Below are 6,894 nucleotides of genomic sequence, written 5' to 3' on the forward strand. Positions count from 1 at the left end.
CGGTATGCAGGTAGCCACCCATTCTTTGATCTCCCTGTCCATGTTAGGTCACCACATGTAACTCCTAGCCAAGGACTTCATCCTGACAATTCCAGGATGCCCTACATGTAAAGCCTGTAATACTGCAATGCACAGTTTGGGTGGAACAATGACCCGGTCCCCAGTAAACAGCCATTAACAACAGACAATTCATCACGCTTACAATAGTACATTGTAATAGAACCCAGACCCCTTGGACCACCTCCTCCACACCCAGTTCATAATTTGTTTAACAGTGGAGTCTTTTGCAGAGTAGCGGGCAACATTGCTTGATGAAACAGGACCAGTCTCTAAATAGTCAATAAGCAGGACTGGTGTCTCAGGGGTAGGGTCTGCAAGAATATCTGGCAACGGGCAGCAACTCAAGGCGTCGGCATGCCCCAAAATAGAGCCAGGTCAGTGAACAAGCTGGTAGGAGTAGGCAACTAAGAAAATGGTCCATCTTGTCATTTGTGGTGATAATGACACAGGAGTTGATCGGTCCCCAGCCAGCAAGCCCAAAAGCAGTTTGTAATCTGTAATTAGTTCAAAGTCCCGACCATAGAGGTATTCATGAAATCTTTTTACTCCGGCCACAGCAGCCAAAGCCTCACAGTCCAACTGGCTGTAGTTCCGTTCTGTGGCGGATAGGGTCCTGGAATAAAATGCTATGAGGGCTTCAGCTCCATTGGGCAAGCAGTGGCTGAGGACGGCACGGAAGCGGAATGGTGAAGCGTCGCAGGTCAGCACCAATGGCAGAGTCTGGCTATACTGGACAAGGAAAGAATCGGCTGACAGAAGTCGTTTTACCATGGCAAATGCAGCAGCCTCGGCTCTTCCCTATGTCCACTTTGCGTTTTTTGCCAGGAGCTGGTGTAGGGGTTCAGCAACGGTGGCTTTTTGTTTTAGAAAGACGCTGTAAAAGTTAAGGAGCCTGAGGAATGCCTGCAGCTCGGTGATGTAGGGGCGTCCTGAATAGCTTTGATTTTTTGTGAGGTCGGGTGAATCCCAGAGCCGTCAATAAGGTACCCTAGGAATTCAACCCTTGGCACATTTATTTGACATTTTTCTTTTTTTAAATGGAGGCCATTTTCTCTAATTCTGGCCAAAACTGTACGCACTCATTTCAAAAGTTGCGCCTCATTTGTAGCCGATACCAAGATGTCATCAAAATAGGGGACGACTCCTGGAATCTCCTGCAAAAGCCATTCCATGATGCTTTGGAACAGTCCAGAGGTGATACTAATGCCGAATTGCAGGCGGTGACATTTGAATGCACCCCTGTGCATCACAATGGTTTGGGCCTCTGCCGTAGCGCCATCTACAGGCAACTGTTGGTATGCCTGCACCATGTCCAATTTCACAAAAATGTTTCCCGGGCCTAGTGAATGGAGAAGATGCTGTACAATGGGTACAGGGTAGGCGCTTTGTTGTAGCGCCTTATTGATTGTGCATTTGTAGTCTGTGCAGATGCGGACTGACCCATCAGATTTGACAGGTGTCACTATAGGGATCTCCCAGCGTGCATGATCGACCGGCTCTAGTATTCCCTGGCCCACGAGCTTGTCAATTTCCCTGTCAATTTTAGGGTGGAGAGCGAAAGGCACTCTCCTGGGTTTTAGCCTTATTGGGGCTATGTTGGGATCCAAATTGAATGATATTGGGGTCCCCACATACTTATCCAGACAGGTGCCGAAGATGTCCTTGAACTCCTTAAATATGGCCTCAGCGCCGTTATCCTTCGGAGCATGCGATGTAGGAGTTTTTGTCATGACATTGATACCCATTACCTCGAGGCCCAGGGCTTGGAACCAATCTAGCCCTAGGAAGCTTTGCAGGTTGCCGCTGACCACTGTCACTAGGAGTTTTCCGCTGAATTGTTTGAAGTCTATGCGGAACGTGCCTTGGCCCACGATGGGGACTTGGTACCCCTGGTAGTCTCTTAGGCAGATTTCAGGGGTGCGAAGGTGTTGCTTTGTGAGGCTAGGGATAGCCTTCTTCAGGGTTGACCAAGGAATAATAGTCAGAGAGGACGCTGTGTCTATCTCCATTTCACATGGACAATCCTCTACAAGGACAGTGACCCTCAGCTTTTTTGACCGCCTGGTGCGGACTTGTCCGATCGATGTGTGGTAGGTGACTCTGTTGTCCCCCTCGGAATGCCTTGGGGCTTCTGCCAGGCGGCAGTGTGGTGCATTCCTGGGCTGCCAGGCTGTGGCAGGGAATTCGCTCCGGCACACCTTGGCGATGTGCCCCGTCCATCCGCAGTGCTGGCAGGTCGCATCTCTGAAACGGCAACCCGATCTGGCGTTTTCTCCACCACAGCTAGCACAAAGCGGGAGATGTTGCTTGAATTTTTCCGCCGGCTGGATGCAGCTACTGCGCAAACGGCAGCTGTCATCTTCTTCCCCCTCAGAACTCTCAGGCTCTGCAGCCTCGCGATGAACGTGTGTGTTCCTCTGTGCTTCTGGGGCCACGCTCTGGTGCTGCAATGCCTCGGTCGATTTGATGGCTGATTCTGACGCCCTGGCTTCATCCAGGGCGATTTGCAGAGTGAGGTTTGACCGTGCCAGCAACCTCCTCTGTAAGCTAATGTCCCATATACCACATATTATGTGGTCCAGAATCAGCTCATCCAGATCTTTGAACTCACAATATGCGGCAGCCTTTTGGAGTGCTGCCATATACTCGTTTATTGTTTCGCCCTCTCTCTGGTTTCTGATATTGAATTCATGCCAGCAAACGTGCTTGGATGGCTTCGATGCATAATGGGTTTTTAGCGTTTGCTGGAGCACGGACCAGACGACCGATTGCAGCGGTGTTGGCTCTGACAGGTTCTTTGCCATCTTGAACACTTCATGGCCACAGTACCCGAGGAACATGTTCTTTTTTCAGCCATCAAACAGGCCCATGAGGTCGTTCGCCTCTAGGAAGCAGTCGAATCGAAGCATGTACGATTCCCAGTGCTCAGTGACTGGGTCATACGGAGTCGGTGGGGCGTGCATAGCCATTTTTTTCATATAGAGTGCGATTCGAAGTTGCCGTTCAAAAATGGCTGCTTGAAGCTGTGCTGAGCTGGATATACTTGCTGGATTTTGTGCGCTCTTTTTGGTTCACCTAGTTGCCTTCCAATCCCATCCTTGTTGCCAGTGTTAGATTGGGCAATGGATAGGCAGACACAGGCTAATAGTACAACAGCTCTTTATTTAATACAAGTGTGAACAGTCCAGCAAAGTCTGGGTCTGACAGCAGCCCTTTTATAGGGAGCTGTCAGACCTCTCAACCAATAGAATCAAACCTCTGTTCCCGCCGGAACAGAGGACCTTGGTGGAAATCATAGTTGCTATTGTAGATATCTAACAGTAGGGACATAAAAACAATTAAGCAATGTTGTGTAGGAACATAAAATAATTAACTACATCAACCAATTAAAGTTTCAGTTCCAATTTAGCATGTTTTACTGAATGCTTCACTATGTTTAGGATTCAGTTCCAAAAGGCCTTTTGGAAGCCAAAGAAATTCAAAACCAGCATCTGTTTGTAACTCTTGAAAGTAACTGGGTCTTTTCTTTCGATTGCGTGGCAGCTGCAGAAAGCAGCAGGCCAGCCACAGAAAAATCACTGCTCCTTTGAAGAACTGCAAATGGATGGTCTGTTCAGGGTACTGTACACTTTGAAGGCCTTTTCTAAATTAATTCCAAAGTACTGCACAGTTCTACCAAATACCGACATAAATTGTTTTTCATACTTAGGTTAGAACAGGCTTCAGGGAATAGGAAATGTGTACAAGGTGATCAGGTCATATCACAAATGTCAGAGAGCATTGAATTTTCTCGTACTATTTTCCAACATTTCACAGACAAAGTAAAATAGGAAGATAGCAAGCACAAACTGTCATATCAAGAATGACAGCCCAATTCTGTTATTATCCATTGTGGAAGGTTCTATTTACTGTACACTTTACCATTTAGTTTGCAACCAAGAAATAGTTTTGCTAGCACAGCCCTTTTCTGCTTAATATCTTCTGGGTCAATTTCTCTCTCCTATAAAGTTGATAGCATTACATATTTTGCTTTAAATACATAGCCATCCATAGCAACCAATTTAGGTCAGACAGTATTATCTCCATCCTGTAGAATGGGCTGAAGCTGGCAGAAAAAGAAAAGCCTATCTAGGCCCATACAAAAACATAAATGAGTTTATCAAATAATTAAATGTTATTTATATTTGCACATTAAATGTTACTTATATTTGCATATTGAAGAATGAAAATTCCAGATTTTACTCATCAACCTCTGTTTTTTAAAAGTGGCTATATGAACATATTTTTGTTACTTCCCCACCCACTCCAAGTTCAAGATTTGCCACTTAATTACTAACACATCCTTTTCAAAAATGTCTGCTTTGTAGAATGTAAATTTAGTTGAATTTCCTGAAAGTTTTAAATCATTTATAAATAACAAAATGTAAAACACGCAGCTTTAGTTGAAACAATAAACATTCTTGAAATTGATCTAGAATAGTGCCCTTGAAAACCACATTTCAGATTTCTTTCAGTATGATTGTAACTATTTCCAGAGATACCAATTTGCTTAATTAAACTTTCCAAGTAGAATTACTTCACAAGAGAAACAAGAGTTCATACTGTTGATCTTGCAGACTATATCAGATTCTTCCTCCTGCTCATCTTGAAGATCTTTACTTATTAACCCCTGCAGAACTGCCCGGTCGCTTCATTTTACAACAAGAGAGGTATATTGTTCTATGACATGAAAGACTTCATAGGAAACCTTTTCTCAGCAGCCCATCATGAGACTTATTGTTTAAGATGGACACTGGCTATGTTTATAAGTATCTACCATTTGAAATAAAAATGCATTTGAGGTTCAACTGGGAAAATATGGAGGTGGAACAGCAGAGTAAAAAAAGCTGTGCAGAAAAATAATTAGGCATGGTTTCATCTGCCCAGGTGGCAGCCCAATACTCAGAAAATACTCCACAGAGATCAAAGTAATTCATGGATGCATGTTTAACTTTGCATTTCCTAATTCTCCCTGATTGAAACCGAGCAATCTTTCCAAGAAAGGCAAGACATTGTTTCACCTTAGTTTTTACTATCTTTATTCCATCTGCATATCCTCTGTATTTTCTTCCCCCTCAAAACATTGGGGGAGTGGGCTTTCTGAGGTGTCAAGCTACACACTTGTTTACAAGATGTTTTCAGTACTGAATCTGGCACTGTTCCTTCTGAGAATCATCTCTCTTCACTCCTTTTAGTCCCAATCATTTAAAAAAAGTACAAGGAGAATGCGAAATAGCAATTTAACTCAATCATCCCTAGGTTTGTTTGCTGTATCTCTGGAGTCAATCCTACCATTTCTCATTAGCTCACACCCCTGCTTTCTGCCCACTCCCCATCATTCAAACATAACTTTTCAAAGCAGAGTAACTAGCAAAATGAAGAAACATTATGGCTTTTTTTGAAAGGATGGTAATAGAAATCCTAGGTGTAACTTTACTACAAACAGAACTGACCCCTTAAAACAGAGAATAAAGTTGTAAAAGAGAAGATCCAAACCAATACATTCATAAACAGGAGAAAAGACGTACATTTCAATGCAGATGTAAGGATTTTCTCTGCCTCCCTCCCTTCAAATCATAGTCTTCAATGAGCACCTCCCCCCTCCCAACAACTATTACCTCCCAACCCATCTTGAGTGCCCACTGAGACTGGGTTGAAGTTCACTGCATCCTGTCAACTCAACAGATGAAAGTGTCGTCCCCCCCCCCTTTCTCTCCCATTTGCCCCTATTACTTCAGAGTGCTCCATCTAGGTAATAACCATAGAATTAAATTCAAATTGACAGAGATTCTTAGATAAAAATCATTTCTACAATAAAAGAAAACAAAGTACTTACCCCTGAGTAAATGTAGAATTAAGAATTCCGGGACCTTTTTGAAAGAATTATTTGCACTTTAAACTCAACTTCTCATTTTGCTAAACGTCCCTGGTTCCCTCTAGTGCTTTTCTCCACAGTGAAGGAGAGGAAGTTGGGATTCTGAATAGTATTCTTTTTTTTAAAGGCAAATCCCTCCAACTGGGTAAGGGCAATGAAGAACTGAACTGCCTTTTGGTGGAAGAGGCTCAAAACGGGATTGTCTCTAATATTACAATCAAGGCCTCCTCACTCACTGACCAAACTGTAAATGAAAAGCAGATTTGCTCAAAGAGCAAATCGTTGTTTCTGCTGGCCCCTGTATGCAAGATGATGTCACAGTTTAGCATTGCCTTCGTTCTAGTTTTAACATGTGTTTTCTGCATGAAGTACCTCCTCCCAGTCACCTTTGAGGAAAGGAGAACTAACATTTTCTGTTTTACATGTTGCCACAAGATTATGCATCGGTTGTTTGGGGGGAGCAAAAAATGAGAAATGCAATTAATTTTTACACATACCACTTTTGAAATGTTAGTTCTGGTCTATTTACTTAACTGTAAATTCTGGAGTCTCTCTTATGTTTATGACACTCAAATAACACTGTCCAAATCCTATCTGAATGTTATATTTATAACATTGGAAGCGAACCTCTACCTTCTCTCCTGTTTGAAAAATGTATGAATTTCAAAAAATATATAAAATACAAAATAATAAAAAGGAGTAAAATGGGGGAGAGAGGATAAAAAATGGAAAAAGTTAAAAAGTGACCAAAAAAGCAACAATCTTCTGACTTTCTTCAGCACAGGTCTAAATATATAGTAAAGTAACCTCTTTAAGTTAAAACAAAAATAAGAATAGAATAGAATAGAATAGAATAGAATAGAATAGAATAGAATAGAATAGACCTTGGAGGTCTTATAGTCCAGCTCCCTGCTCAAGCA

General features: G+C 42.8%; 1 protein-coding gene across 1 annotated transcript in view; it reads right to left on the reverse strand.

Annotated features, from left to right (window-relative positions):
• The window catches only part of COL6A3 (collagen type VI alpha 3 chain), a 167,534-nt gene extending 161,267 nt beyond the window's left edge, over window positions 1-6,267 (reverse strand). Inside the window, exon 1 of the mRNA XM_081940022.1 lies at window positions 5,936-6,267. The gene's annotated coding sequence lies outside the window, so the exon portion shown is untranslated. The remainder of the gene's footprint in view (window positions 1-5,935) is intronic.
• Window positions 6,268-6,894: the final 627 nt, after the last annotated feature.

Source organism: Natrix helvetica (assembly GCF_964273705.1).
Source record: "Natrix helvetica genome assembly, chromosome: 2".
In the NCBI taxonomy this organism is placed as follows: Eukaryota; Metazoa; Chordata; class Lepidosauria; order Squamata; family Natricidae; genus Natrix; species Natrix helvetica.